Source organism: Strix uralensis, chromosome 1, assembly GCF_047716275.1.
Source record: "Strix uralensis isolate ZFMK-TIS-50842 chromosome 1, bStrUra1, whole genome shotgun sequence".
Lineage (NCBI taxonomy): Eukaryota > Metazoa > Chordata > Aves > Strigiformes > Strigidae > Strix > Strix uralensis.
In genome coordinates, this window is record NC_133972.1 from 39,780,941 (window position 1) to 39,804,458 (window position 23,518).

Here is a 23,518-nt window from a genome sequence, read left to right on the forward strand (position 1 = left end):
GCGGGAGGGGCTGCGGGCGAGAGCGTGTGTCAGTGTGTGCGAGTGTCGCCTGTCCCCTCCCCCCTGCCGCCCGGCCAGAAAGGGGTGGGAGATGTGCTGGCGCACAGCCGCTTAAAACCGCGCGGCCCGGCGGCGGCTGCCTGTTCCCGGGAGCGGGGCGGCTGCCGGGATCCGCGCTGCGCCGCGGAGGGCGGCGGGGAGCGGGGCGGAGGGTGGCGGCGGCCCCGCGGGGCCGGGCGCGCTGGGCTGCGGCAGCCGGCGGCAGCGGGGCGGGGGCTGGCGGCGGCGGCGGGGCTGGCGGTCGCCCGGCTGGATGGCCGGTCCCCGCGGCTGCCTAGCGCGCCGGGCTCCCCCGCATCCCAGGGCCGTGCGTGTCCTCCTCCCGCATCGCACTGCAGTAAGTTCGCGAGTCGCTGGGCGGCTGAACTGGTTGCGATCGCGGAGCTGGGGGCGGCGGGGGGGCCGTGTGTGTGGGGGGGCGGGTATGGACGTAGCGGAGGGGCTAGGCAGAAAGTTGTAGCTGGCCGTGCTGCATTGCATTTGTCACGGCCCGTCGCTTTGGTTTCTGGATGCCAGTTTGCCTCGCTGACCTCCATCGCTTCGCTCATCCCCGGCAGGTCCCGGCGCTGGGCGGGCGGGCGGCGGTAGCTGGGCTCAAACCGCTGAATTGCTGAAGGAGGCAGCGCGGGCGCGAACGTCGTCAGGGCAGCAAACAAAAGGTGCAACTGCAAACTTAGGTTCGAAAGGCTGGTCTGCTGAAACTTTGAGCGTTGATGTGGCAGACTGTCTGGCTAAGGGTCTTTTCAAGGAAGAATTAAAAATCCTGTGCTAATTGGCAAAACTTGTGGATGACTGAAGTCAATTTAGATACGGCTTATTCTTGTTTTGTGTGGTCCAGTGTCGCTTTGATTCATTTTGTTGAAAAGCGCTTTTTGTCAGGAGTGCATGTGATTACATTTTTCATTGTGAGTATCCTGTTTTTGAAATGGATAAAAGGTTTTCTCAGAAGATTACTGGATCATAAGTATTTTTTCCCTAGCTAAACAAGCAGATTATAGGGTCTTCAGTTAATTCTTTCCATTTGACTGCTTTTCGACAAATTTAGTGAAAACTTTATTAATTTTCAGAAGCAGTTTTGTCTGGTTGATGTAACTTCAGAAAGCAGATGGAATAAGCTTTCGAAATCTCTATCATAAACTAAGAAAGGGAATGCAACAAGATGGGGAAAACCAGTAATTCTTTCAGGAGAAATGTGGTGTGAGTTTTTTTTAAACCACTAAACATTTCTTCTACTCCCGTGTAGGTCAGATGACCTAATGTAGCAAGGTAATAGTTTTTGCTCTTTGTACTTGAATGGTATAATGCTTCTACGTATATTAAAACGTCGTTACACATCTGAAAAAAAATCCATACCAAGAAACTAATACGCATTCCCAAATGACTGAACTTGTGCTATGCTTTATGATAAAATGACAGGAAAGAAGTTCTTTGTTTCTCCCCAAAGTGATAATCCAGTATTGCTCAGAGCCTGAAATGCCTGTCTGGTACGGAATGAAAACAAGTATCAAGAAACGTGAGGCATCACAAAGCAGTGCTTTCCTCCCGGGGTTTATGTCATCCCTTGTTCTTTTGTCAAGGTGGAAGGACTTTGTCGTTTATCACGGCAGGGAAATCCTGAAACAATTACTCAACAGTCTGAAACGTGTGTGGAGTGAGATATTTTATGCTATGAATTTGAAGTATTTGGGGCCTAAATCTGTTAATCTATTTAAGTGCCTGCAAACAACCGAAGTTGCTGCTCTTAAGCAGGTTTAGGGAAAAACACACTTTCTTATGTTTGTTTAGGAACTGTTACTGTTACTTACAAACTGAAGTAATCTTTTGGAAACACCTATAGGTGTCTCAAAACATTCAAAGACCGGTGCTCACTACCGATGCATAAATGAATGGCTAAGTTATTTTTGAACAGTTTATGTAGTTTGAAAGTAAAAAAGTTAGTATCTGTTTTGAAGAGCACTAGGCATCAGGGTTTTTTATTTATAAGGACATTCTGCACCATTTCTGTTCTGGAACAAAATGTCATTCAGGTGACACTTTATGACAGGTCTGGGTACCTCTTGACAATGGCATGAAATCACTGGAACAGGAATGAAGAGAGTAAGAGGGTTGTAGGAGACCTGCTAGAGCAGCATTTTGCTAAAGCAGAGCATAAGTACATTTGGGATTAAAGGTAGTAATAGGTCAACACTGGAAAACTTGCTGGACTGGACTTCTTTTGTGTTGTGCTTGCTTGACAGTAGCACTGAGTTCTTGTGATTGGCACCTATAGAATGAAAGATAATGGGTTTAAGTTATATTTTATAATTAAATTAATAAATATTAACAGCATATATAGATGATACATAATGTTTCATTCGCTTCGAATTGTTATCACTTAGAATCCTTGTTATGAATTAGATCATTGATAAGTTACACCTTCTGCATGCAATTTTAACAAGTCTTTTTAAAGCCTCAGTTATTTCTGATGTTTCCTTGGTTAAAGTTAACTTGGTTCTAAAGAGTATTTTATGTGATGATACCTATATTCGTGCTGTATCTTCTCATCTTTTGTCATGGTGAGGGTCGTGGACTGCTGTGAAAAGTGTGTGATGAAATGTTTCCATCTGTATCTAGAATTATGGAAGAGTGACAATGATCATAAGGGAGAGGAAAACACAAAGAACAGATCTTGTTTTGTAGTTTGGTGTGCAGGAGCAAAACAATTTCAGCCAGACCCTACCTGGAAAGGAGAAGGTACTTGGGAAAGACATCTATGTTTATTTTAAAGTTACAATGTGAAATCTGGGAGACATCAGCAGAGTGCGATGCTACTGAAGAGCAGGTTGCTGACCTCCTGAAATCATTAGTTTTGGATTCCAGCTCCCTACTTCTTGTTGCTGTCAAGTAAGGTTTGCAATCTATTCTGGGAGTTGCCAGTTGAGTTTTGCACTACTGTCTCAAACAAAAATAAATTAATAAAATGTGCTGAGCCTTGCTCTAGGTATCATTCAAGTTTGGGTTTTTTTTTATACCTGCACAGAATGAGTTCTAAGCCTTTTTCTGTAGGAATTACAGCATTTCACAGCCTGTTTAATCAATAGGAGATGATATAAAAGGTTAAAAAAAATTCTTTCGGTGGGAAGAATTCCCCATAAAGGATCTGTTGACCTTCAGTTGTGAGTCTCTTCAGTCAGAGGGCTCTTGTCCATTGTTTCCTGCGGCACTTACGAAATAATTAGTAACAGTAATAGTAGAGTTAAGACCATTATTTGTCCATAATTGTAGTTTTTCATAAGACTGTTTTGTTAATAATTTTCTGTTTGGGAACCTGCTTTATAGCTGAACCAGCAAATTCACAATACTGGAGGAAAGCTTAAGAAGCTGGGTCTCACTGAAAAGAATTAGATGTTTGTAGTTATTTTTGATACCTTGTCTACAGGAGCGGAAAAAGTTACAAATTTGGACTTTGATATCATCAGTTTGTCAACCTGACCTAGTTTTCGTTAAACTAATGATGCTCTTATTACAGATAGGAATGATCTGATGGAGGTAAGGTATTTAGACCAATTTAGGAAGTTGAGAAGTAAAGTATTTATTTATTTATTTATTTGAAATCAGGATGACTAACGGTCCCCAAACACTCAGTAAAACAGCTTTATGCAATCTAGAACATATTTTCCTTTTTTAATTGTTTCTGAAGAAAATAGAAGATTTCTCTGAATCGTGTTTGCAGCAGTCTAGCCCTGAGGGGATGTAGTCTTGTTTAGTTAGTTAGCCACAAGTTTTAAAGCTTAACAAATGTAAGTATTTGGAGACTGTTTAATTATTTCTTGTCCAACCTCTTAATACCAGTTTGGAATGTAAATGTACAACTCTGACACTATTGTGCTGTCTAAACTATTTTTTAAAAAGTAAATAAAACAAAGAAAAGCAAACTTGCAGACACATTTGGCAGTTCAGTGTTACTAATTGGACTTCTAATTGCTGGGACAGATGAGCTTTTTATTTTTAGATTGTTTGTTATTTACTATAATAAACCATGAATAAAATGATCTCTAGATACTTCTTGTCTGTTAATGATTTTAATTTTCAGTAATGGACCTTTTATATGTGCTGGTAGAAATCTCTAGTTGATGCAAATGCTGTGAAATTTATTTTTTTTTAGTTTGATTTTCAGCCACATTTTTCTTACTTGGTTTGAAATTGTGATTTTTTTTTTTTTTTTTTCGTTATAAGTTCAATGGAATGTTTAGTGCTCAGTAGTAGTAATTAATAGTTGACTCTCAAGTCCTTACAGTAGCAAGAATCCCAGCAGATACATAATGCAGTTTTCACAAAAGTCTGTGTTGCACTGTGTGCGTTGAATTCTGTGAGTCTTCTGCTCTGAAATGGTGCTTCGCTTCCCTTTTGGGTTGTCTTGTGGGACTTTGTGAAGAATTTCAATGTAGTCATGGTTTACTCAGGGATTGTGAAGAACTCACATGGGTAATAGAACCTTGATCCTTTTTTCCTTTGTCTTCTAAAGCATGTTGCATAAAGGAAAAGCAACTAGTCAAATTTATTCTGTTTGGTCTAATTGTGTCTCCAGGTGGACACTTCTGATGCTTATGCTGTTTCAAGTTTGGAAATTATCTGAAATCAGTCCTGAACACTGTTGAAGTACATGTGGCTTTTTCATTGTCGTGGTTTAACCCCAGCTGGTAACTAAGCCCCACACAGCTGCTCGCTTGCTCCCACCTCCGGTGGGGTGTGGGAGAGAACGGGAAGGGTAAGAGTGAGAAAACTCATGGTTGAGATGAAGACAGTTTAATAAGTAAAGCAAAAGTCGCATGCACAGGCAAAGCAAAACAAGGAATTCGTTCACCACTCCCCATGGGCAGACAGGTGCTCAGTCATCTCCAGGAAAGCAGGGCTCCGTCATGGGTAACCGTTACTTTGGAAGACAAACACCATCACTCTGAACGTCCTCCACTTCTTCTTTCTTCCCCCAGCTTTATATGCTGAGCATGACATCATACGATATGGGATATCCCTTTGGTCAGTTGGGGTCTGCTGTCCCAGCCATGTCCTCTCCCAACTTCCCCCAATCTACCCACAAATAGGGTGGTGGGAGGAGCAGAAGAGGCCTTGACTCTGTGTAAGCGTTGCTCAACCATAACAAAAACATCTCCGTATTAACACTGTTTTCAGCACAAATCCAAAATATAGCTCCATACTAGCTACCGTGAAGAAAATTGACTCTATCCCAATCAAAACCAGCACATTGGTGCAGTTACTTATTTGTATGTTTTTGGTCCTAGATGGTTGACAAGTTAAATTTAAGCAAAAGACAGAAATTGCAAATAGTAAGGCAGCTGTATCTGCTCAGGAAAGAATCAAGGATGATGTGAAATCAGCAGACTTTCCTGTCTTGTCTTCTGAAAGGAAAGGTGGTGTCTTGTAAATCTAGTACATAGAAGCTATGGCCTAGCCATAAGCGGTATGAACCACGGCATCACAAGAATCAAGCGTTTGCTGCTTTTTTCTTGTGGAGTCTTTTGCCTCATTAATAATGGATTTTCTCATGTTTCCTACATAAATGCTTGCATTCATCAACTGAATGGGAGGTAATATTAGGATAAGGCCAGAAGGATGTTTCTAAGAAGGGAGGAAGGAAAAAAAAATTAAAAAGGGAAATAACGGAATTAGTAGCCAAAAAAATTTATATTGAAGTAGATGAAAACAGCCAAATACGTGATTACAGATAGGAATAAATTAAGGGAGTTTAATGGTTACTTTTTTAATTTTTTTTTTCCCCAAGGTTAGTCTTCAAATAAATTATTTTTCTAAAATTTACAGGATTTAAGCAAGTGAATTCTGTGAAAAGGTTTAGGACTAGAAATGTAAAACTCGGATGAAGCTCTTTTATATAGCCAGGATGCTGTTTCCCTGTACTCCTATAATTTTTTTACTCAGAAGTTTTACTTTGGTTGTTTCTTGGTATTTTGATAATTTAGTCAATCATGTAGAGTTAAAAATTTTGATAATGCTCAAAATATACATAAATGAGACTAATCTGTGCTGTATTCAGTATCTAAATACCATCTGGTTACCTTCTGTCTCTCCTATTATTGCTAATGGAAACACAAAAGCACCTGCTGAGGGAAATTTTAATTTTAAGATGAGCATCCTATATAGGTCAGTTGAAGTACATTCCGGATGTATCCAGGTCTCAATTAATTATAAAGGGTGCCTGGCTGGAATGACTCTTTCACAGTTTAAGGTCTAATTTTAAGGCATCCGGCTTTGGGTGAGATAAAGTGTACCCTTGGGTATTTTCTCAACTAGAAGGAGAAGTGTAAGGGAGAATTGAACACCAAAGACTGTATCAGATCTTCTCCGTGCATTACTGAAAAAAAACACAAAGTAAAATAGCCTTTTAGTTGCTTAGAATGGGCCCCATACCAGAAGTTAAATATCAAAGGACCTATTTTTAAATATAACTAAATAAACAAGTTCTTTGGAGCATTTCCATTTTTTATCATGTCTTAAAAAAATGGCTATGACATGCTTTTCTCAAAAAAGCCTCTGTCTTAATTCCTTATTGACAGAAAATATTCCAATAACACTTTTTAATGTAAAATAAAATTATAGAATTTTCTGAAACTCTGGATTTACTTTGAAACCACAAAGTCTTGCTCAGGAATTTAGTTTTACTTTGTTCAACATGTGATGCAGGTTGAAAAACTGCTATGGCTGTGCTTGGGTTTATCTTCATACCCTGTTGTAAATTTAAAATTGTATAGTGCTACTATGACTTCTGCTCATTGTAGGAGGGGCAGTGGGTCATTCTGCCTTTTTTTTACTTTAAAAACACTCATGAAAAGGTTTGTGTTTAAACAGCCTTACAACTTCTATGTCAAAGAATTCAAACCTTCTAAGCAATGTAATCTTTTATATAACAGAGATAAAACCTTGTAGTGCCCTTTGTTAGGCTTAGCTCTGTTGACACAACTGTTTCTTCATAAAAATAAAGTGGCTGGAGGCATCCTGGGGAAACCTCCCAGTTTTGAAGATTAGATGTTGCTAATCACAGTAGATTACTCAGATAAGAATATTCATTTACTTCCTCTTTAAATTGAAAATGCCAGGTGGTTATTTGGTATTCCTTACATAGTAAAATACCATAGTTAAGAAATTTTTTTGTCTTTGTGAATTCAAAATAATGACTCATAAAAAAGCTTTATATTGTGTCAAAGACTGTTTCCTATAAATAAGTTATGCATCCAGAAATTATAAAAACAGCTTGTGAGGTTACTTGTATGAGCGATCAAGAAATTTTTTCTACCCTGTATTACAGTGCACCAGTATGGTGTTTTTCATGTCTCTGTTGGTGTTGAGAAAAATAATCTTGATGGATGATCCGGTACTTTATATCTAGTTGCATCTCTAATGAACAAGAGGAAAATCAAGTCTCCACTAAGCATTTGTGTAAGTTCTTATTCAGGTCTGATGAGATGGAGGTCAGGATAGATCATCTGTCAATGACAGAATAATTTGTAGAATCATACAAATACACTTTTCCAAGTAACAGTAACATTCAGTCATATTTCAGTGTAGTTTAATGAGCAGATAGCTCTAGAGGAAACTAATAAGAATATATGAGCCATATAAAAGATCTTACACTTTTGAAGAACACTCTTTCAGGGTTTGGGCCATACTCCCTCTGACCTTATTTCAGTTCAGGGCAGATTCCTGATCAACTCTGGTCACTCAGTGAAGCTTTTTAATTTCAGATCCTACATTAGTGGCTCTCAAAATGCTGTCCAGCTAAAGAAAGAGAAGACCTATTACCCTTCCAGTATCCTAACACGATGATATATTAAGACAGTGAATTCTGCATGATTAGTCCAGGACCCTAACTAAAAAGCTAACCACTGCTATAGGGGTGGAGTAATGCTTTCACCATCTAGAAACCTTGAAAACTTCTGTAATTCATCCTTAATTCATCTACCAACTTAGGATAAAATTAAATAAAAGCATTGTTTGCAAAATCCAAAATAAACTACTGTGAAGCATGGATTTATAATGATAGCAATTACTGAACTGAAAGATATTCTTGCTTTGTTTACTTGTACTAAAATTGGACCGAAATCTTCTATGTGTCTGACAAGGTACAACTCCTTAGGTTTGCTGTGAGGTCGGGATCTGGTTCATCTTGCATTATTTACGCTCTTGGCCAGCTTTCACTGGAGAGCATCACAAGCAGGAAAAGTTTGCCAATTCTTGTACATATTTCTTGGCACGTTCTGCAGTTTTCATTCAGATTCAAATGCTTCATCCCTTCCCTTTAGAGATTATTAATCTTTAATTTATTCAGGAAAAGTTTCAGCACTCCTCCCCTTGTCTTGTTTACTGCTCTCATTCTTTGGAAATGCAAATATGTATTTGGCAAAGCAGGTGCCATCTCTTTTAAACTATGAGCAAATTATTAACCCATGGAGGAATAAAATACTGTTTTTCTGCAGGGAAGTTGATACGTGTGTTCCAATATGAAGATCTTCTGTACTTGCTGAACCTTGTGTTTTCATGTCAGCATGTACATTGATAACCATGCTTGATACTAACTTATGAATATGAATCACATGTGTAGCTCATTATTGCATGTTGATATAAAAATTGATTTTCATCCTGTTTAGACTGAGACCAGTTCTCTTGAGTGATTCATTGACAGAGGTGCACATATACAGAGGTGTGTAGAACCTCTACAAATAGAACATATATGTCTGCTTTCTTTATAGAACCTAAATGCCTCAAACACTTAAAACCAGTATCTACTACATCCATTTAAATGTTTTAGGGATATGCAAGAAATGGTAAGGCTGTTCAAAGAGAAATTCCTTGTGAAAAGCACAATGTCTGGAAAGGTTTTAAACTGTTCAAGCACCTTAAGGCAGAACAGCTGTGGTGATGATCTTCAACCCGTGGGTGTTGTAGAAGGGAAGATAATTAATCTGTGACAGGGTAACAGCATTGGTGTAAAAGGGAAGAGCAACTGAAGTCATCTCGCTGAACTTGTGCAAAGCATTTGACACTGTCACACACGACATCCTTGTCTCTAAATTGGAGAGATGTGGATTTGACAGATGGATCATTCAGTGGATAAGGAATTGGCAGGATGGTTGCACTCAAAAGAGTTGCAGTCAATGGCTTGATGTCCAGGTGGAGAGCAGTGACAAGTGGTGTTCCTCAGGGGTCGGTGTTAGGACCAGCACTGTTTAACATCTTTGTTAGCAACACGGACAGTGGGATTGAGTGCACCCTCAGCAAGTTTGCCGACGACACACTGAAGGGGAGAGATGGCATCCAGAGGGACCTTGACAGGCTTGAGAAGTGGGCCTGTGCAAACCTCATGAAGTTCAACAAGGCCAAGTGCAAGGTCCTGCATGTGGGTTGGGGCAATCCCAAGCACAAATACAGGCTGGGCAGAGAATGGATTGAGGGCAGCCCTGAGGAGAAGGACTTGGGAGTAGTAGCGAATAGAAAACCGACTGTGAGTTGGCAATGTGTGCTTGTGTTCCAGAAAGCCAACCATATCCTGGGCCGTGTCAAGAGAAGCGGGACCAGCAGGTTGAGGGAGAGATGCTCCCCCTCTACTCCACTCTCGTGAGACCCCACCTGGAGTGCTGTGTCCAGCTCTGGGGCCCCCAGCATGTTGGAGTGAGTCCAGAGGAGGAGGACCACGAAGATGATGAGGGGGCTGGAGCACCTCCTCTGGAGGACAGGCTGAGAGAATTGGGGTTGTTCAGCCTGGAGAAGAGAAGGCTCTGGGGAAACCTCATAGTGGCCTTCCAGTACCTGAAGGGGGTCTACAGGAAAGTCAGAGAGAGACTCTTTTATCAGGGAGTGTAGTGATAGGATGGGGGGTAATGGTTTTAAACTGAAAGAGGGTAGATTGAGATTAGATGTAAGGAAGAAATTCTTTACTATGAGTGTGATGAGACACTGGAACAGTTTGCCCAGAGAAGTTGTGGATGTTCCCTCCCTGGAAGTGTTCAAGGCCAGGTTGGACAGGGCTTTGAGCAATCTGATCTGGTGGGAGGTGTCCCTGCCTATGTCAGGAGGGGATGGAACTAAATGATCTTTAAGGTCCTTTCCAACCCAAACTATTCTATGATTCTATGATAATCTTTTTTTCCTTATGAGCAGGTTGCTTCATCTTTTTGTCCTTTTCTTTTTCCAGTTCTAATCAATTTGAAAGTCTAAAAATTCTATATGTTACTCAAAATGCAAGTGTACCAGGGATCTATAAGGTGGAATAAATTGTTTTATGCTCTGTTCCTTTCTGAATAGTTTTGGTTTTTTTTGAATACTGCTGAGCACTGATCTGCTGTTTTCTGATTGTGATTCCAAAATTTTATTTCTGAGTGATAACTCATTGCTGATGAGCTCACTGCTCATCACTTTAAGTGTACAGCTAGCAGCTAGGTTTTTTTTTTCTTTTTTTATGTGCATGACATATTCATCAATGCTGAGACATAAGAGACTATTCCAGTGGGAAGTGGAGGGCAGCATTAGCAAGCAAGAGAAAGGAGAGTTGGGGTATTAGGGGATTTAGTGCCTATATTATACCTAACTTCTGTTTCAACTTTATAAATCTTTTCCTCTATCAGTCCTTAAAAACATTATGGGATCTGTGTTAAATGTTTCATTGGTATGGGTATAGTAACAAGTAGAAGAATGATTTGATCATCCATTGGGAATGGGTGTTTTATTCTGTGAATTAAAAGAACACAGTGAACTTAAAATTATTTAAAAGATTAACTTCATAACAGTCTAATGAATCACATTTTTTGGGTAAATTTATTTAAGGAATTATTAGAAATAAAAATGTGTTTGAAAAATTCTTTTGAAATGTTTAGGGGTTTTTTTGTTTTTCTGTTTGCTAATCTTCTAATCATAACCTAATACAAAATAGTTAACCTTCTGCTGAAGAATACGTAAATACCTTGACTTTGTCCATTTAGAAAATGGTTGTGTGTATATATGTATGCACACTTTCTTATATAATTTTATATTGACTATGTGCTGAATATGCCGGCATTCATAGTGTGTTGTGAACATGATTAAATTTATAGCTGTCAGAAGGTATCTATTACAGTTTAATTACTTACAGGAATTGAAGTTTTGAGGTGGTAATTAGAGAAACAGTTCCCAAACAAGTGACTGACCCTAACTGGGATCACATTAGTTCTGGATGAAGTCCAAAACTTGACAGAAGTGTTATTTTTATCTAGATCATATGCCCAACAGAAGTGGAGTTTGTAAGTAACTGGTACAGTGTGTATGTATTATTACTAAATAATTTGCTGTGTATTACATTATTATTAAAAAGTCAACGTTACCATATTCATCCTCTTTTAATAGATCAGTATAGCAATGGGAACATGGACCTGGAATAGATCACATGGACCATTGTGTTTAGTCGTTTACACCGTCAGGAAACCTTGTCATAAATGCTTCACTCAGATGGGGTTCACTGTGCATCAGTTTTGCACACCCTTACCACAAGCCACAGAATGTCTCCCTACAGTCTAAAAAAATAACTTAAGATTTACAATAATGCTACAAGAAAGAGGGCAAAAGACGGAGATAATTTTAGTTTACAATAAAACATAATACTTTGATAATGTTTGCATGCCTAATGTGCTCATCTGTGAAGATATTTAAGCAAAGCAGTTACTATCAGAATTTTTTAAGGTCTGCTATTTTAAAGTATTGGAGAAGATGGGAACAACGTTACCTCTTATTCGAAAGCATGACTATTCTCACTGGGAGTCTGTTTCCAAGAATTGTACTTCTGTGAAGTTGGTGATCACACTTAACTGAAAAAAATACATTTCCCATAAATTATTCTGTAAGCACTACTTATCATTGTAAATAATAGTGCTTATAAATAATACAGTATATAGCCTTCCATTACATCATTTATTTAATCCTTTTAGTAGGAGTTACAGTTCTGTGACATGTTATTTGAATCTAAGTGAAATATTGTCCAGTATTTCATAGGTAGTCTGAACTACTGAGGTAGACTGGTGCCACCCTGTTAGGTGTACAGTACAAAAATTTACTCTACAAAGGAATCCAAGCAATTGTAGCTCAGTAAGAGATGTATTTAATAATAACCACTGAAATGTTCTGGGCTAGTAAAATTAATGAATAGCGAACACTATCAAAAGGCAGTGTGTAATTTTGTGGATCTGAACTTGCAAAGGTGAATATGATAAAGCAAGGGAATAGTAAATGAGGAAGGCTGATGCTGTCGGACTCCAGTTACTACTTTTTTTTTAAAGTTCACTTATTCTGAAAATACTGAGTTAGACTGTAATGTTTCCTATACTTTGAAGTTTTAAATTAAGAATTATGTACAGTATAAAATGAATGCATCATAATGCTGACTATTGGGATGTGATCTCTGGTATTGTGAATATCTTGACAACATCTATCAAGTTTATTTTTTGTATATTTTCCCTAAGCTCTATTTGTGTTATGGCCCTCATAGCAGATGCATAGAAGGTCTATGCAGGCAGCTTCTAATCTACTGATACTCTGAGGGAGTGACATCAGGATTTAGACTGACAAATTCATGCCTCTGAAACTGTCAATGACCTTCCTTCTGCGTGTGGACCTGCTGCTGACGTACGCGGGAGTTTAACTCATGCAGATCGTGGTATGTAGTCCCTGAGAGAGGCTTCAGTTAAGTCATTTGTGGTCAGCAACATGGGATTTTGTAGTGAGCTGTATTTGAAATGTCCTGCTGCAGTCATCACTTCTTTTTGGAGAACTGAAGCCAGGAGATGTATGGATCTGATACTAGTTTTATAACCTTCAGATCTTTAGATGATTTTTTCCTCATAATGGACTTGCACATAAAAGAAGATGCATGTGCAGATGTGAATATAATGTAATTTTTTTTATTTTTAGTACAAGAAAAATACACTTGAACTTTTAAAATTATTTTTCCGTTCGTCTGGATCTTGCTATATATTGGAACAGTAATTACAACTCTGTTTTCTAGGAATATGTAAAAATATATACATTAAATCTTAGAAAATGAACAGTTCCGTCATCGGTCTGCAGATGTGGCCCTTTTGATCACTGTTGTTCCTCTATTCTGCTGTATGTTATTAATCAACTATGCATTATATAATAGCTTTTACTGTTGCATTGGTGTCATGGTGGTAAGAATCTTAGGGTTATGGAAACATAGTAATATAATCTAGGGAGTGCTTTAGTAACAGTTACATATATTTTTTATACTACATGGAAATACATATTCAGTGATACACAGAAGAGTTTTGTAAAATAAAAGTGTTAATCTATGTGTGTAAGCTTCTTCCTAGCCCATTATTTTAGAGTCAGTGAAATGTGTGACAGAAGGTGAGCTCAGCGCAGAGTTACTCACCTTGTTGTACACCTTTTTTTTATGGCATTTTGGAAAAAAATCCTGTTGCATTTCTTAAATCAGACCACCAAAAGAGCAACTGAGGAAAATTCCAACCATGTCTGTCTTACATTCCCCATCTTACATCCTCTGACTGCTGCTGTCTCCTCACTTGCCATGTCCTTGAGCTGTTCTTGCTTTTTCTTTTCCACTGGATGTAGATAGGGCGCTCCAGGGATTAGGAACCGTGGAGGTGGGAGCTGCTTGGGCTGATCCCAAAGGCTGACAGGGCACTGCCAGTGGTGACCCCAGTGGAAGCGACTGCAGCAGAGAGAAACTGGATTTCTATTCAGCCAGTTAGCTATTTTGGGGTATTTTTTGTTATTTGGGTTTTTGGGTTTTGGTAGGTTTTTTTCCTCTTTTCCTAAAGATTGGGGAGAACTGGTGTGTATGTGAAATAAAGGGAAAAAAGAGGGAGAATTATAAAATCTACATCTTTATTTTCAAATACTTACAGCCAGATAGTGAGGATTTCCCCTCCCCCACTTCTGAAATGGAATTCCAGTAAAATTTCAGGATGCCTCCATGTGGCTTAAGCTCCAGGTTTGACTTAACTGTGCATCTTTTCTCTCAGTTTCTGTGAATGTCAGGTTTGGTCCATATGGACACAGTGATTTGCTACCATCCGATTACTGGTGGACAGGTGCTAACAGGATTGTCATATGCACAGTCATGCTTGATTTACATTTAATTTCAGAGTATTTTTGGTGTGTTTCCATTTCAAAATATTTACTTTTCTACTTGGGATGATTACAGCAGTTAGTGATATGTGAAAAGTCAGTCTGCACTCCTATTTACCAAGTGCTGGGCCTCAAATTTCAGCCTTGTGTAAAAGCAAGCATGTCCTAGGCAAAGATGCTCAGGGTTGAGCAAGTCTGCTTTTTAAATGAAGGAATGTACTGTATTATTCTGTGGAAGTTGCACTCCTTGAGGATTGCTTCTTTAGAGAGCCAAAGTGCTACCGTTAAAGATGGTTTGCGAGAGCAGACAACAGATTGACTACCAGAGCAAAGCAGCAGGAAAAGATGGTAGGAACAACCAACCACATGCAATCAAATAAAATCTGTCACTGGCTTTTTTTTTCTTTTCCTTTTTTTTTGTGTGTGTGTGTGAGAGAGATGCTTAGAATCATTTTTCTGGTAGGTAAAAGCACAGTGAGAAATGGTTGTGTGGGTTTGAGAGATGCTGGAAATGCTGTTGTATTTTTTGGGAAAACCTGTTGACCTGAGTGGAAATCTCATGACCACATCCTGCATAGTCAGAGCAGGAAAACTGCAGCAGCTGCTGGGTCCTCTTGTGCTGTGGAGGGAGGCATTGGCATGTGAGAATGGAAGGTGGCAGATTCAAGATGGGCACATTCCTTCTCAAGGGTGAGAGGAGCCAGGACAGCTCTCAGTCTGTAAGTGAGGCCATGTGCTGTGGCTTTGGAATGGGTAGAACAAGGAATTTTTTGTTTGAGGGCATAAACTAAGCCCTTGTTGAATTCCAGATCACAAGAGCAACAAACAAAATGTTGTGGTGAGTGTTTGAGCAACACCCAGTTACAGAGATGTGAAGTGGTGCTCAGAATAAAGCAGCACACTGGGATCAAGGATAAGTTGAAGGCTATGATGTCTGGAAAGTGTGAAGGGGGAAAGATTGCCTGACAAGGGAAAGAAAGATGTGTCTTCATGCTGATGTTGCAATTGCTGTGATTTCATATTAAGTTGTTTGAAATTTTTTATAATGTTTTGCATGGCACTTTTATTACTAGTATTCCAGTTTGGACCTATTTTGACAGCGGCATTGCCTGCATGACTAAAGTAATTCTAAATATGAAAAAAAAATGCTCCCTACCTCATTGATATTCAAACCAACACCAAACCAAACCAACCCCAAACCCAGAACACCTGTGTGAAGTGTTTATTGCAAAACCAGTGGTATCTGTGTGTGATGTGTGGAGCGTGGGAGTTAGATTCAGTATACCTCTTATGTATTTTATAACTGTTTTCTATATCTATAAAATTGAAGCAATTTATGGAACTGGTGATATGAATATTAAAGTTCTGTTACGATGCTCTTGCTGTCATCTGACTGTTACTGCTGTCTATCTGGACAACTGGGTAAATGAGTACAATACCTTTGAACTAGACCATTTGACTAAAAAACACTAATAATCTAAGAACATTGGTTATGCTATGAAAACAGTGGAATTCTTAGATAATCACTGTTTAATGAAGTTAATGGAAGCTTTTTTCCTAATCATAAGTCAGATACGAGATAACAGGAAGCTGTACTGATGCAGAAGGTTATTGTTCTTTTGAACAGGGTTTCAGATGACTTCACCAGGGGATTTCTGGGGATGTTCCTCCATGTATCTGTTGTAAAATAACAGCTCTGGTGTGTGTAAATAAGGATAGTACACCTCTTAAATTTTTTGTTTTGGACTTAAATCAGAACTTTATGATTACTTTGGTATTTTACAGAGATCTCATTTTCAAAAGTAAGTAAAGAAGGCAAGCCATGGTGTTTTCACAGCATTAAAATTTATAGTTGCATTTTGTGTCAGAGAAGTAGTCTTCAAAGAGTCGACAATAACAAGACATGACAATATTTTCTTCATTTTTTGATGTTCTGTAGAGCAGTTGAAGTGCATTTAAGGTATGTGGCATGATGAAATTTGTTCACAGTGTTGACACGGACTGAAAGCAAGGTCCCTCTCCGTCCCCCACTGTGGGCCCTTCTCTGTCTGTGGCATCCGCACTGTTTGCCATGTATCCTGTGGAACCAATGAGATAACAGTGGTCAATGGTGAGGGACTGTCGTATCCCAAACTTTTTTGCTCGTGGCCATCTGGTCTCTCTAGGTCCATTCCCCCCTGCCTGGCTGCTTTTGCTGGTATGACTGATGCTGTTGGCAGTTCTGCTGCTGCCACAGCCTTTGCTGTGGCAGCAGGGTGTTACTGATGGGCATGTGAGTGGAAGGGAAGGGAGCCAGCAGGACTCGTCTCCTGGGAAAGCTGGGACTCCCCATGCAACTCCTGCGTTGTAGGGATCCTCATCTGCCTCTGCAGCTGTGGAGGTGTCCCATGTGTGACTGCCACTCTGCCTATCTTCTCACCTGTTTGGGAATAGATGAAGATTAAGAAGATAACTTAGTGGTAATGCCTCAGTGTTGTGAATTTTTCAGAATCTTTTTCATCAAAAGTATTTAAGCTAGATAAAAAAAGTACTTTGGGACATCTTGTTCCAGTTATTTTTTAAGACTATTCTCTACAGAAATCACTGGAGAGTTCTTCTTAAAACAGATGGCACAATGTGGGCCATTGTAATGCAATTTTCTTTGTAAAATACTGTATCCCAGGGCAGATTTACCACAAATGGAGCAATCGTGATGTCCCATAAAAGAGAAGACATGTGTTTTTGCAACTTTTGATAAATCTAAAAAATATGCATAACTCTGCCGACTCTGCCAAGCAAGCAAAGCTTGCTATTTTCAGTAAAGTATTTTTGGGCTTTTGGAGTTTTTTGAAACTGCACAGTAACTGCTTTGACTATTCAGGAGAACTTTGTACATCCAAAATTTTAAACTTCAATAAATACAGTATAATCTGGAATTACGACTATCAAGAAGATTTGTTAGATCTCTCTCCCCTTGTCCCTTTTGTCAGAAAAATAATACACATTTTTTGTTAATACTATTTACTGGAACTTTTTAGTTAATATTTATAGATTTTTAAATCCATAAAGTAAAGGACTACTGTGTAGATAGGGAAATAGAAATACTTAAGAGTCATCTTTCTGATTCACAACTGTATCTCTTCTATTATCTGTGCCAACTGGAACTTAGTAATTAATTAAGCAACACTGTTGTAAGAGGTCTGCTACCTTTATTGGTGACACCTGTTATTAAAAAGGCTAGATAAATTTCATGAATAATTAAAATAGGGGAGAAATATGCAAAACAAATGAAACACATTTACTTTAATCAGAATATTCTGGTGTGTCTATATAGAAATATAGATGTTCATAATTTCACCTTTATCGTAGGTAGATTTCTAAAATACTAACAAGGTATAATACCAGTAATGATCAGTATACTTATCCTGAAGAAAAATAGAAAACAAAATTATGATGTACATATATTTACAACATGGTATTTTTACAGTGAATTTTGTACGTATACTAAATCTATGTTTTTAATTCTTTTTAAGATGCCAAAAGAAATATCTTGATTATTTTAGTTGTGCCAGTTTAAGAAAGGTAAGCTAAATCTAGTGATGCAATTGGTGCCTGGGAACCTTTAGGACTGGAAACTACTAGTAAATGTTAAAGATCTATAATAATCTCTTGAGTAGTCTCTTAGTTTGTGTATCTGAGAAGGCCAGAGTCTGAAAAAGGCTAAATGCACTGAATTCTCACTTGCTTCTGAAAACAGAATATTTGGCATTTTGCAGTTTTGCATTCCAAGAAGCAGCAGCTTTTTCTTAATTTCTGTTTACTCTGCTTAAGGTATATACCTCTTCCCCCCTTAAGGGGAAAGTGCAGCGGTTAAGATTTGAGACTAGGTGATACATATTTGGTTTGTACCTGAAGGCACATCGCTCGGAATCTCCATCTTCCTTTTATTTAGGGTGCTTTTACTGTGACAAAGAAGTGGATACATTAGGAGCATTTTTGGCCTATGGGGTGTAGGCTCAGGCCCTGGGCAACTCCTCCCAGCACCATTTTGGATATGGCTTGGGCTTGCACTGGCCCACCTCTGTGGAAAAGGAGGGGAGCTACTGGAACTGGATAGGAGCTGTGACGTTTTCCAACTAGGTCCCCAGGGTGGGTGACTGGAAAACCAGGACCCTGGGGCAAACCACAGTACACATGCTCAAGTAATTTAAAAACAGCCACAGATTTCTGGAATGGTGACATTATTGGATATATGTAGTTAAGTCTGTAAGTGGTAATGTTTCTTCAGCAGTATCTACTTCCTTTGAACTACTTCTTGTTTTAATTAATGGTGTATCAACTAAAGCTAGCTTTACATGAGAGACAGGGAATTTTAATTAAAATTCTGTGGTTTGGGTTTTTAGATATCAGTGATAATTTTTATAATCTACAGCTTTATTCTAAGTTATTAAATACTTTTTTTAGACATTTAGACTTAAATTTACCAATTCAAACTTGATAGGATAGGCAAAAATAAAGCTGTTAAGAAGTAGGACTGTTTTATTGACTTACATAAATTAGCACTGTTCATGTGTTTAGATATATTTAATTACAGATCTCAGTTCAGTTCCTGACTTTTCCACATGCTTCCTCTGTGATAGCGAGCAAATTATTTGAGAACAAATGCTTCAGGGTCTCTAGTGAATTTGAAATGCAGTAATTAATGCTAGCTGAGATTGAGACACTTTTTAAATTCAGCACTAGGTTTATATTAATTTTTAGGATTTTCAGTTTTCCACTTTCTGTAAAATGGGTCTTTCTCTTGTTTTCTAGTCCTTGTACTCTAGAGTAAGCAGATCTGTCCCCTGTGTCTGTTGTACTGCCAGTGATATATTCAATCTTATCTCAGTTTCTGCTTTTTGTATTACAGCACATAATAATAACATAATTAGTAGTTGACATTTTTCATCTTTTCCATTGGTCAAACCAGCTTGTAAAGAATGAGCAGAAAAATGAAGTGTATTTAGGCACTGTTGGACATCAAGAGTGCAGACACTCCAGTTGGGGTCAGAAAAGCAACATAGTGTTCAGGCTACATAGTCCCAGTTGAGCTCAGCTCTGGGATTTCTTCATGCGCAGTCTAAGCAGCTACGTTTAAACAATAGTATCTCAAATTTTGAATTGCAGATTTGCAAGGATGCACATGACCTAATACGGATGATCCTTCTCTGTGGTGTTTTTTTGTTTGTTTGCTTTTTCTTCTTGTGGCTAATAGATATCCTTTGTTCTTGGGTAAAACAACACAGGTTACTTGGCATTCCTCAGATGATAAAACAGCGGGGCTAACTGTCTTTTGATTTAGTGCAAATATAAGCAAAAAGAAATGAATTAGTTATAAAAGTTACTGGGGTACAGCAAAACCACTTCTGTGAATACCACTGGAACTTACAAGCAAGTTAATTTTAAATGCATTTTATCTTTTTGAGGATGGAGGGTTTATGAGGCTTTAGCTGATATTTGGTGAATGTTCTCAGAAGATAAGCTTCTGTTTCATTAGAAAGTATAAGTTTATCATTTAAAATATAATCTCTGGAAAAAGAACTCCTCATGGAACAGTTTTAAATAACAGAATAATTTTTCTCTTTTTTTTTTTTTTTTTAAAAAAATACCACGAGCTATACCAAAATAGGATGACCTTAGTAAACTGAGTGACTTACAGATCATGTAGCTGTGATACTCTTGTGATATAAAGATGATCAAAGTGCAGCAAACTTTTTTTAGGTTTATTTCATATGTAGAAAAATGTGCATGTTTTAATACAGAACAGGGAAAGGACTCATAAATAGCAAATCATTTAGTAAAGTTAAACACTATTATTTCTATAACTGTTTTTAAAATTCACATGCTCTCTAATTGATGAAAGTGAGTTTTACATGGGTGGCTCCTGAGAATGTTAGACATGTAGACCCTGTTGCCTGTTGATAAGAGTAGACAATGCAAAGGACTTTAGAAAAATCTCTTCATTTGAAAACTGTCATGGATCAATTCAGAATGGAACAATAGAGAATAATTCTTAATCCCCCCAAAATCTGCTTGTTGTTTTTTTTTTTAAAAATAAATTTATATTTTCTTGCAAGATTTCAATGGAATCCAAGCTCTCTAACATACGTATTTCTTATACAGTCTTCTCATAAAACATCCAGTTCTTTAGTGATGACTTTGTGTATGGAAGTATTACTACAGTGGTTGCTGGCTAAGTACAGACTGAGCTATTAAAGCAATTATAGGATAGTTGAAAAACAATGAAAGATGAAATGTGACTTAACAAGCTTGTGCCTGTTCATAAGTAACAAGGTTTTTCTTCATCGTTTCTCTCTAGTAATAGACAGCTTAATATAAACCTTGAGGTAATTTTGCAATTTGCAGGATGATGTGGAAGTTCTATGGGGCAAATTTTTTAACTTTAGTTACCAGTGTAAATGAAATTTTAAACATTTCTGTTTGAGACACCTTTGTTTCAGTGGGCAGACCTTAGGTTGGCTTAAGATCGTTACACACACAAGTTGTAAACGTTAAGTTGTAGGATTATAAAGTTTGAAGTGAAGGAAACAGTTTAAAAGGACTTGAGCTTCTGACTCGCAGTGCATTAAGTGCAGTGTGTGCATCCCAGTGCTTCATCTGAGAAACTAACAAAACTAGCAAAACAGATTGCAGGTTGAAAGCAGAAGGACTTTAATAGATCTGAAATAGTGTAATATATACAGGTTTGCAGTTGTTTTTAATTAGTCTTGCTGCTATAAAAGATAAGAATATATATTCATGGAGGCAGTACATCTGTAATTAGTATTACCAGGAGTGGTAGAGCTTTTATCTGATACCTCTGTTCTGTGTGGGAGTGGAGTCCAGAAGATTGAATTATATAATTATTCCACTTAGAGAAGAAAAAATGTAGTGTTACCAAGCTGCCATCTATTTTATTATACTTTTTTGTCACTGAAGAGGAATTCTTTTAACAATTCAAGCACAGAAATAATGGATTGTTTAGTTTCTTTTCATGTTTGTGTATGTATTCTGCTCTGCTTACTTTATCACCCCCTTTGATTTCTGGCTTTTCATTAGTTACCATGTTCTACTAAGTAAGTCTTTTTGATATAAGGCTTAGAAATGTTGTCAGAATGGACTATTTTTTTTCTTTCCCCACTATATATATATTGATTTATTTTTAAAGGCAAACAAAAGGAAGCGTATCAAACATTATGTATCTTTTGCTTTTTAAAGATGTGGTAAAAATGAATTGCACAGAAAATAATTAATTAAGTGACAATGCTTATGATTTGGAAGTGTACATAACAGATAATTTTTAGTTATGACAAATATAGTAATAGCAAAAGAAGGAAGACCTACACTAGAAGATGTTTAGTGCTGTAAAAGCTGTTCTGATATGGAGATGGATATTATTTAATACTTGTTTGGCTCTTGACTACAGTTTGTGGATAACGTTAAAACTCCCTTGGGCAAAATCCTGTGGGTCCCCAGTGGAATTGCAGAGGATGAGGAAACAGAAGCATCAACATTCAGCAAAGTCAGGGGAAATTGTTTCATGTTTCAAGCTGCAGTCTTCTAAAACAAGTTCAGTTTTGTATCCAACAGCTGCATATATAAAGCAGATTGCTCACTTGCTTCACATGCGTTTATCCTGTGTCTCTTTTCAGGTAATTTTAAGCATGTTTTATTACTGTATTCTAAGCAGTCTGTTCCCGAGCTTATCAGTAATACAGGCAAAAAGAACTGCAAGGTGGCAAAATCGAACATTTGGCTTCACAGGCTTGTGAAGACAGATGATGCTGTCACCCTCAAGACGTCAGGAGGGGCGAAATGCCACCAGTGGCCCCCCAGAATTATATTCAGCAGTCTATAGACAAACAAGCAAAAGCAAAAACAAATCCTGAAGGATATGTGCATGCGGTCCAGACCTGCAATAGGATATTAACTACCCTTTTCTCTCAAACTACATAATAATGTAGCATAAGTTAAACTCAACATTGATCTTGACCTATACTTTGCCTGAAGTTTCCTGCATCTGTTCTCAGACTTGAGGAAAGGCTTATGTGTCTGAAAGCTTCATGTGTTAGAAAATATTTTACTTCTTTCTGCCAGTCTCACATCTCTCCTATCTTTACATAGTCATACTTACAATAGCAATAACGATAGTGCTAAGTACTACTGTGCAAAAACATAAGCTAAATCTGAGGAGAATTAATTGCAACATTTAAAGAGAGAAAATAATTAGGTAGGACTCCAGAGAAAAACATACGAGAAAAAGATAACAGAAATGCAAAGTCTTTCTCCAGAGAAAAAATATTTTAAAAATGCAAGCATAATATAAGCTAGCTCAGCCAAAAAATTCTCAAGGGAAAGAGGAGACAGGATCATCTTTTTTTGTCTTCTTCCCTTTAAGATGGGAAAAACACAGGGAAACACGAATTAACAAAAGAGATTTTATATTGAAAACTGAACACCATGGAAATAACCCACAAACTTAAGTTGCATAAAAGTGTAATTATATACCTTTGTCAATTTAAAAGTGCAATTAAATACCCATTTTTAGTTTTTTAAAAATCCATGGGAATATTGGCATTTGTTAGCTAAAAAGCATTCTGGAGACAGCTTAGCATATTTAAAATGGTGGGATTTAGAATGGAGTCTTTGGATGAAAGACTGAACATTTACAATATGAGTTAATATCCTGAAATCAGTATGTGGAGGACAGAAATTTCATTGTCATCTTCTCATATTCCTCTGAAAGATGGATCAATGTGTTAAAGTTGTGTCTTTAGAACTGTAAGTCTGTCTGGGTGGGACAGACAGACAAACAAACAAAGATGCACTTTATTTGCACAGACAGACAAACAAATCAGAAAATGCACTTCCATCCCTGACCAAAAAGCTTGTGTGTAGTTCCACAAATGCCAGTTCTATGTCTCAGTGTAGTCAATGGCAGTATATAACCTGTAGGAAAACTCATAAGGATATAAGATGAGATACGAGACTCGAGGCATGTTTACGCTGTTGAAAGAGATGAAGCCAACCTGCCTTTAAGTAGTAGTTTCAGGTACTGAGAGCTGTGAAAGTGTGACAGCATGGACCTCAGCATTACTTGGGCATGTGTGCAGGAGGTTGGGCAGAGGTGCAGAGCCTGCCCTGGTGCTCGTGGTGCTGGGCCGACTTGGCTGTTACCTTCTGGCTTTGCTTCAGTAAAACTGCCTCGTGCGTGCTCTACTTGTGCATCCACGCCTGTGTGGATCAGAGCAAGCACTAGGAACCCACAAGTGGTGATGTTCACAGAGCCTTCGCAAAC

The 23,518-nt window shown here is 38.1% G+C and overlaps 1 protein-coding gene across 4 annotated transcripts in view; it reads left to right on the forward strand.

Annotated features, from left to right (window-relative positions):
• The first annotated feature begins 276 nt into the window (after positions 1–276).
• Positions 277–23,518, forward strand: part of DGKB (diacylglycerol kinase beta) — a 356,801-nt gene continuing 333,559 nt past the window's right edge. For all 4 annotated transcript variants that reach the window (XM_074863476.1, XM_074863493.1, XM_074863484.1 and 1 more), the window contains exon 1: positions 277–397. The gene's annotated coding sequence lies outside the window, so the exon portion shown is untranslated. The remainder of the gene's footprint in view (positions 398–23,518) is intronic.